Here is a 7,740-nt window from a genome sequence, read left to right as displayed (position 1 = left end):
CCAGGAGTACAGTGTCTGCTGATCCAGCATACCAAGCAGCTGGTTCAGCAGCTACCAAAGGGTCAAGAAATTAAATACCACCAAACCAAATAATCCAATTAAAAATTGGGTACAGAAATAAACAGAATCCTCAACAGAGAAATATTGAATGACTGAGAAACACCTGAAGATATGCTCAATGTCCTAAGTCATCAAGGAAAATATAAATAAAAATGACTCTGAGATTACATCTTACATCTATCAGAATGGCTAAGATCAAAAATTCCCTGGAGGGGGAGACCAGGTGGCACTCAGAGGAAGGACAGCAGGTTACCAAGAAGAGACTTGATACCCTATGAGCATATACAGGGGGAGGAAATCCCCCTCAGGAACAGTCATAGGGGAGGGGAATAAGGGGAAAATGGGAGGGAGGGAAGAATGGGAGGATACAAGGGATGGGAGAACCATTGAGATGTAACAAGAATAAATTAATAAAAAAAATTCAAGTGACCCAATAGGATGTCCTCCCCTCTTTTCCACTTCCCTGGTAAGTGAAGACTTCCTTGGGACATGCCCCTTGAGCTAGTGTCCAGATATAAGTGAGTATATACCGTTTGACACTTTCTGCTTCTGGGTCAACTCACTCATTAGGATCATTTCTAGTTCAATCTATTTGTCAACAAATTTCAGAAATTCTTTGTTTTTAATAGGTGAGTAGTATTCCATAGTGTAAATGTACCACTTTCTCTATCCGTTCTTCTACTGAGGGACACTTAGGCTGTTTCCATGCTTTGGCTATTATGAATAAGGCTGCTATGAGCATGGTTGAGCAAATTTTCTTGTTGTGTTCAGGAGCATCTTCTGTGTATATTCCAAGGAGTGGAATAGCTGGGTCTTGAGGAAGCCTTATTCCCGGTTTTCTGAGATAGTGCCAGATAGATTTCCAAAATGGCTGTACTAGTTTGCATTCCCACCAGCCATGAAGAAGCATTCCTCTCTCTCTCTCCATATTCTTGCCAGCATGTGGGAGAATGGGGAAATAAAAGGATCCAGAGGGTCCTAGAAACCTACAAAAGAACATTATGATGGGCAGATCTAGGCCCAGGGGTCCTGCTTAAACTATGGCACTAGCCAAGGAAAATATATTTAGTATACTTTGAACCCCTACTCAGATCTAGCCATTGGACAGGACCTTCTCCACAGTTGAGTGGAGAGTGAGGTCTGACTTTCACACGAACTCTGGTGCCTCATATTTGACCACATCCCCTGGATGGGAGGGCTTTGTGGCACTCAAAGGAAGGATAGCAGGCTACCAAGAAGAGACTTGATACCCTATGAGCATATACAGGGGTGGGAGGACCCCCTCAGTTACAGTCATAGAGAAGGGGAATGGGGTGAAATTGGGAGGAAGGGAAGAATGGAAGGATACAAGGGATGGGATAACAATTGAGATGTAATAGGAATAAATTAATAAAATATATTTTTAAAACCTCAAGTGACAACACATGCGGTTGAGGATATGGAGAAAAAGGTACACTCCTCCTTCGCTGGTGGGAATGCAGACTTATATAAGCACTTTGTAAACCAATCCAGCACTTTCTCAGAAAATTTGGAATAGTGCTACCTCAAGACTCATCTATACTACTCCTGGACATATACCTGAAAGACGGTCCAACACACAACAAGGACATTTGCTCAACTATGTTCATTGACATTTTATTCATAATAGCCAGAATCTGGAAGCAACCTAGATGTCCCTTAGTCAAAGAAAGGATAAAGAAACAGTGGTACATTTACACCATGGAATACTATTCAACTATCAAGAACAAGGAAATTTTGAAATTTGCAGGTAAATGGATGGAACTAGAAGTGATCATACTGAGTGAGGTAACCCAGAACCAGAAAGACATGCCTGGTATACTCACTTATAAGTGAATATTAGCCCAAAATAGATATCCTCTGAGATACTCCACCCAGTGATGAATGGGGACACATACTAGGACTGGAAGCTCGACTCTGGGTGGAGGACTGAGAGTAGTAAGGAAGAATGGGGACATCAAAGGTCCAGGAGGTATCAAGAGCCCCACAGGGAGATGATCAAGGCCTGTGGATCTGGACATGAGGGCCCTGCCCAAACTGATGTACCAACCAAGGACAATGCATCCAGAGAACCAAAGCCACCTGTTCAGATAGTCAATGAACTGCTGACTCTCCATCAGTTTGGGGGAGGTTCTGCTGGTCTTCTGGCATGCACTCTGGTGCCCACAATTTGGCTATTGCCTCTTGGAAGGACAGCCTTGCAGGCACACAGAGGAAGGGGATGCAGACTATGCTGATGAGACCTATTAGGCTGGGGGCATATGGTGGGGTAGGAGGCCCCACATCAGAGGTCTAGGGGAGGGGAATAGGGCAGAAGAGAAAGGGAGGATAGGATCAGGAAGTTAAAAATGAGGAGATAACAACCAGGATGTAATGTGAATAAATTATAACAAATAAAATATACAAAATGAATATTTTAAATTGTGTAAGAACAAATGCTTATAAAATCTGGCATGAGCAGAAGATAGCTTGTTGGATCTTATCCCTGACTCAAAATAAAGACAAAATTCAAATCTTAAGGCAAACTTTCAAAATTGTTTCTCTAGATTATTCTTAACAAACCAAATAACAAGAATAGAGAAGTTGTAAAATTGTATCATAAAAAAATATTAAGTAACCAGCTTCACACACAATGCAAATCAGGCATAAACATCTGCTTTTTTTCCAGACAGAAAGCAAAGAGTAAAAATAGAGGGCACAGCAAAACACAACAGGATCCAGAGGATACTTGGGGATCTAGGCATATTGCTCTTTGACTAAAAAGGTATACAACTCTGCTACATGGAATTATAAAGCTCACCATTTGTCGGGTACTTCCTTTGATGCTAACTGTTGATTCTCCTTTCAGCCTTGAGAAGAAATGATTCTGCAGTGAGCTGTAAGGTCTTGTTGCCTTACCCAATGTTGTAAGTTTCTATGTACAGTGAGTCAGAATTTCTACCTAGATTGTCAGTGCTTCATTTACTGCTTTCTCCTTTATATTCTCATGGGATCCTAAGAAATCTAACTTCAGATGAAGCACATCTAGATGCCAGAAGAAAAATAAATTGATAATGAAATGGAGAAAATAATAATTAGCACCCACTTGAGGTTTTCACAAGATATAAATTATAAGATGCCTTATACATACAAATCACCCAGAGAATGCTCTCTACCTTTGCCAGTGTGTCTGCTTCAGCTTGAATGAGACTGACAAAGTCTTAGAAATAACTTAGTAACTAACCATTCTCAGTAATGCTACTTCTTAGGAAAAACACAATGTTAATCAGAAAACTTATATAATAAAATTCTGAAAAGCTCAAAAGCTCTGTAAGCAAGCATTTTTATTGGTCATAATTTTTAAACAAAGTACAGCTAACAGCATATTACAGCATTAACCATCCCAACTGAGCTCAGCTAGAATGAGATGGACAGTCTAGAGTAGACAGGTGAAAGAAAAGATCTAAGAAACTAGATTCATAACCCCTTATAGTTCCTACTATGCATGAATTCTAAAAGTTCCAAAATCCAGATGAATTAAAGAATTTACAGATATTTCAATATAAACTCAAGAAGAGGAGACTGTGCCATACAAAAAACATGTCTTTGATGTCCTTGTGTGAGATAAGTACAAGTAAGTAGTGGGACACCTTGGAAGTACTGGGATTTTACCATCCTCTTTCTTCACTGATGCTTGAGGACACGGAATCACCTTCAGCAAACTCAGACTCACCTTTAGGATGATCATGGTGGTCACAGAGTCCTCTAGTGATGATGTCAGACAAATTAGCCCTTGAGTGGTCCAACAACAGTGGTTGTCAAGCCACCAATAAAGGAATTAGATAATAGCCACCACCACACTGATTAGGTGTGAGCAGGGTGAGATACAGGGACAGGTCAACACTGTGTGCTTTGTGGGGATGAGGTACCAGTGTTTTAACTTCTAACAAATGATGTAGTTGGCAATATTTGAATAAGAAAACAGCAACAAAATTATGAATAGTCTTTATTTAGAAGACAGAAAATACTAGAATCTGAAGCATATGAGTGGAAAAGCTATTACCAATTGTCATTCTGGAGAGCAGATTTGAGGCTTTATGTCTGATACATCAGAGCAGGAAATGGGGATGGGGCAGCTGTGGCAGAAACTGCAATGGAAGCAAGTGATCCTAGCACTTATACTTTCAAACAACATCCAAAATTAACTTGAAAAGGAGCTGAAGAGGTGGCTCAGAAGATAAGAGAACATGCTGCTTTTGCAGAAAACTCTGGTTCTATTCTTAACACACAAATGACATCTCGCAATTGTCTATAACTCCAGTTCCACTGGACTCAGCATCCACTCCTGGTGTTTCCAAACACTCACAAGTATAAGGCAAAGCACTAATACACATAGAATAAAATTAATAACAACAATATGTGCAATATTTAAATTCAATTAGAAAATCCACATGGGAATTTCTTTTCTCTTTCTTCTGATCTCTTTATAGCTTTAAACATTCATCTTTGTGCACTTTTTGCAAGTCATCCTTTTCTAGTGCTCATATTAGTAAACATTTTTGAACCTGAGATTATTTGACTCTGGTAACATAAGTTTTCATTCTAAATTATAATTCTAGAATGGCCAATTCAAGATTTCACTCCAACTCACAGCAGAGCTATCATTAATTGGGAATGTGAGGAGACTTAATTTGTATAGAAATATTATTTTTAGCATATTGGAATTAATTTTAAATTAATAGACTTTAGAAGAGCCATGATCCCAGCCCTGGCCACCGAGCATCCACAACACAAAGCAGTGTCTTCCCAAGAAATCCATTCCAGCCATAGTTCATGTCTATAAACAGTCTCACTCCAAGTAACTTTGATTGAAATTATGGTCCTCCTAAATTTCCACTTACCAGCCTCATTGTGACTCTAGAAGCCATACAAAACTACCTAGTCCCTCCTTCCAGATGGCAGCCAAATATTTCTATTCAACCAAATATGCCCCTTTCTCATCTGTTGTTCACCTCAGGCTTTCTGGCTCCTCTTCATTCTGTTTGTCCTTGAGTAGGTTGAAATCCTGTGTTAAACTTTGTAGTCAGAATCTATGGGAGCATAAACATCCTGTAATCAGCCAATGTAATATCAAGGGGGAAAACTACTTGTTTGCACAAAAATTCAGACATACAGTATCCTGTTGAGTGGATAATCATTTAGGAAACCAGAAATAACTGTCCTCATTCACACTGTTGGGTTAAAGTTAAGTATTAACAAGAGAAATGAGTTGACCATGTCAGCTAAACCATACCCATGATCAGGCAATCAAACTATAATTTCTTTTCTTTAGAACTCAAAACTGTTATAAAGGTGGACAGTTCCCAGGCCCCAAACTCTGGGTCACCCTATACCTTCTGCCTACCTGAACATGACTCCCAAGTTCAGGGGATCTATGGATCCAGCCTCTGGATACCAGACTCATCCCATATCCCCGGGACAGCTTGCATACTAGGAACAAGGTTCCAGTCTCCTGTCCACAGATATAACAATATCCCTGTGGATACCTGCCAGACAATAGGAGGATACAGGTCCAAGATGGTGGTACTCAACCTGCACCAAGTCTGAGGACTGGGAGCACAGTGACTGCACAGTGAGCAAGTGACCTCCCTGCTGACTCTGAAATGTCAGTTTCATTAGTCTTCTATGTAAAGTAGGGATCATGGCTGTCAGACATGCACTGTTCCAGACTCATACCTCCTACTCCCTAAAGATGACTCTGGACTCCAGAGATGCACACATTCACCCTACTGTTCACAAATATACTATCCATCTTAAGAAGACCTGCCAGACCTCAGGATCACACAAGTTAGATAATCACTTGAAGCCCCAGCCTATTGGTACAACTGAGACACATCCAGCAGAAGAGAGCCTCATGCTATTTATGGACATCTAGTATCCAAGCCCATGACTCAGGGTTCCCCCTGCATGCCTGAGATGCAAAACAGGATCCAGAAGCAACCTTCCAATGCCAGAAATAAACAGATGGTTAGAAGCCAATGTAATAACACAATCAACAAAAAACAAGGCAACATGGCACAACCAGAACCCACATATCCTAATATGCAAAACCCTGGCCATATCAACACAACTGAAGCATAGGAAAACGATGATGATTCTACATTTATGAAAATGATAGAGGCCTTTAAAGAGGAAATGAATAAATCACTTAAAGAAATACAGAAAATACAATCAAACAGGTGAAGTAAATGAATAAAATGGTTCACAATCAAATAATGGAAATAGTATGAATGAAGAAAACACAAGTCAGGAAATACTGGAGATGGAAAACTTAGGAAAGAGAACAGAAACTACAGAGGTAAGCATCAGCAACAGAATACAAGATCTGGAGGAAAGAATCTCAGGAATAGAAAATGCAATCGAAGAAATCAGTACATCTGTCAAAGGAAATATTTAATGGAAAAAAATTCCTAAAAAAAACATCCAAGAAATCAAGGGCACCATTAAAAGATAAAACATAAGGCTAGTAGGAATAAAAAAAGAGAAGATTCCCTGCTCTAAGAACCAGAAAATATTTCCAACAAAATCATAGAAGAAAACTTCCCCAACTAAAAGAAAGGGATACATTTAAACATATAAGAGTCTAAAAGAATACCAAATAGGTTAAACCAGAAAAAATTCCTCCTGCCACATAATAATCAAAACAATAAATGTACAGAACAAAGAAAAGTATTGAAATCTGCAAGAGAAAAATTCCAAGTAACATATAATAGAACATCTATCAGAATCACACCTGACTTCACAACAGAGACAATAAAAGCTAGAAGGGCTTGGGCAGATGTCTTGCACACCCTAAGAGACTGCAGATGTCAATGCAGACTACTATACCCAGAAAAGCTTTCTGTCAACATAAATGGAGAAAAACAAAATATTCCATGACAAAACCAAAATTAAGCAATATTTAAGCACAAACCCACCCCTACAGAAGGTACTAGAAGGAAAATTCCAACCAAAGGTGGATAACTATACCCAAGAAAACATAGGATATAAATGACTTCACTGCAGCAGAACCAAAAGAAAAAGCATACAAACACATCACCACCACCAACATCAAAACAATAAGTACAAATAATAATTGATCAGTAAAATCTAAGAACATCAATGGACTGAACTCCTCAATGAGAAGACACAGGCTAACAGAATAAAGGCATAAACAGGACACATCATTCTGCTGCATACAAGAAACACATCTCAGCCACAAAAAATAGACATTAACTCAGAGTAAAGAACTCAAAAAAGGTTTTGCAAATAAACAGACCCAAGATGAAAGCTGGTTTAGTCATCCTATTATCTAAAATAATAGATTTTCAACCAAAAGTAATAAAAAGAAATGAGGAAGGACAATTTGTTCTCATCAAAAAAAAATTGCCAAGATAATGTCTCAATTCTAAACACCTATGCCCCAAATACAAAGGCACCCACATTTGTAAAAGTAACATTATTAAAGCTTAAATCACACATCAATGTTCACACATTAATAGTGAGATATTTCAATGTACCACTTTCTTCAATGAACAGATTATCAATACAGAAACTAAATAGAGGAAAAAGTAAAACTAGTAGAAATAATCAATCAAATGGACCTAAAAATATCTACAGAATTTTTCACCCAACCACAGAGAA

The sequence above is a fragment of the Acomys minous genome, assembly GCF_964271855.1.
Source record: "Acomys minous genome assembly, chromosome: 1".
Lineage (NCBI taxonomy): Eukaryota > Metazoa > Chordata > Mammalia > Rodentia > Muridae > Acomys > Acomys minous.
Note: the sequence above shows the minus strand (reverse complement) of the source record.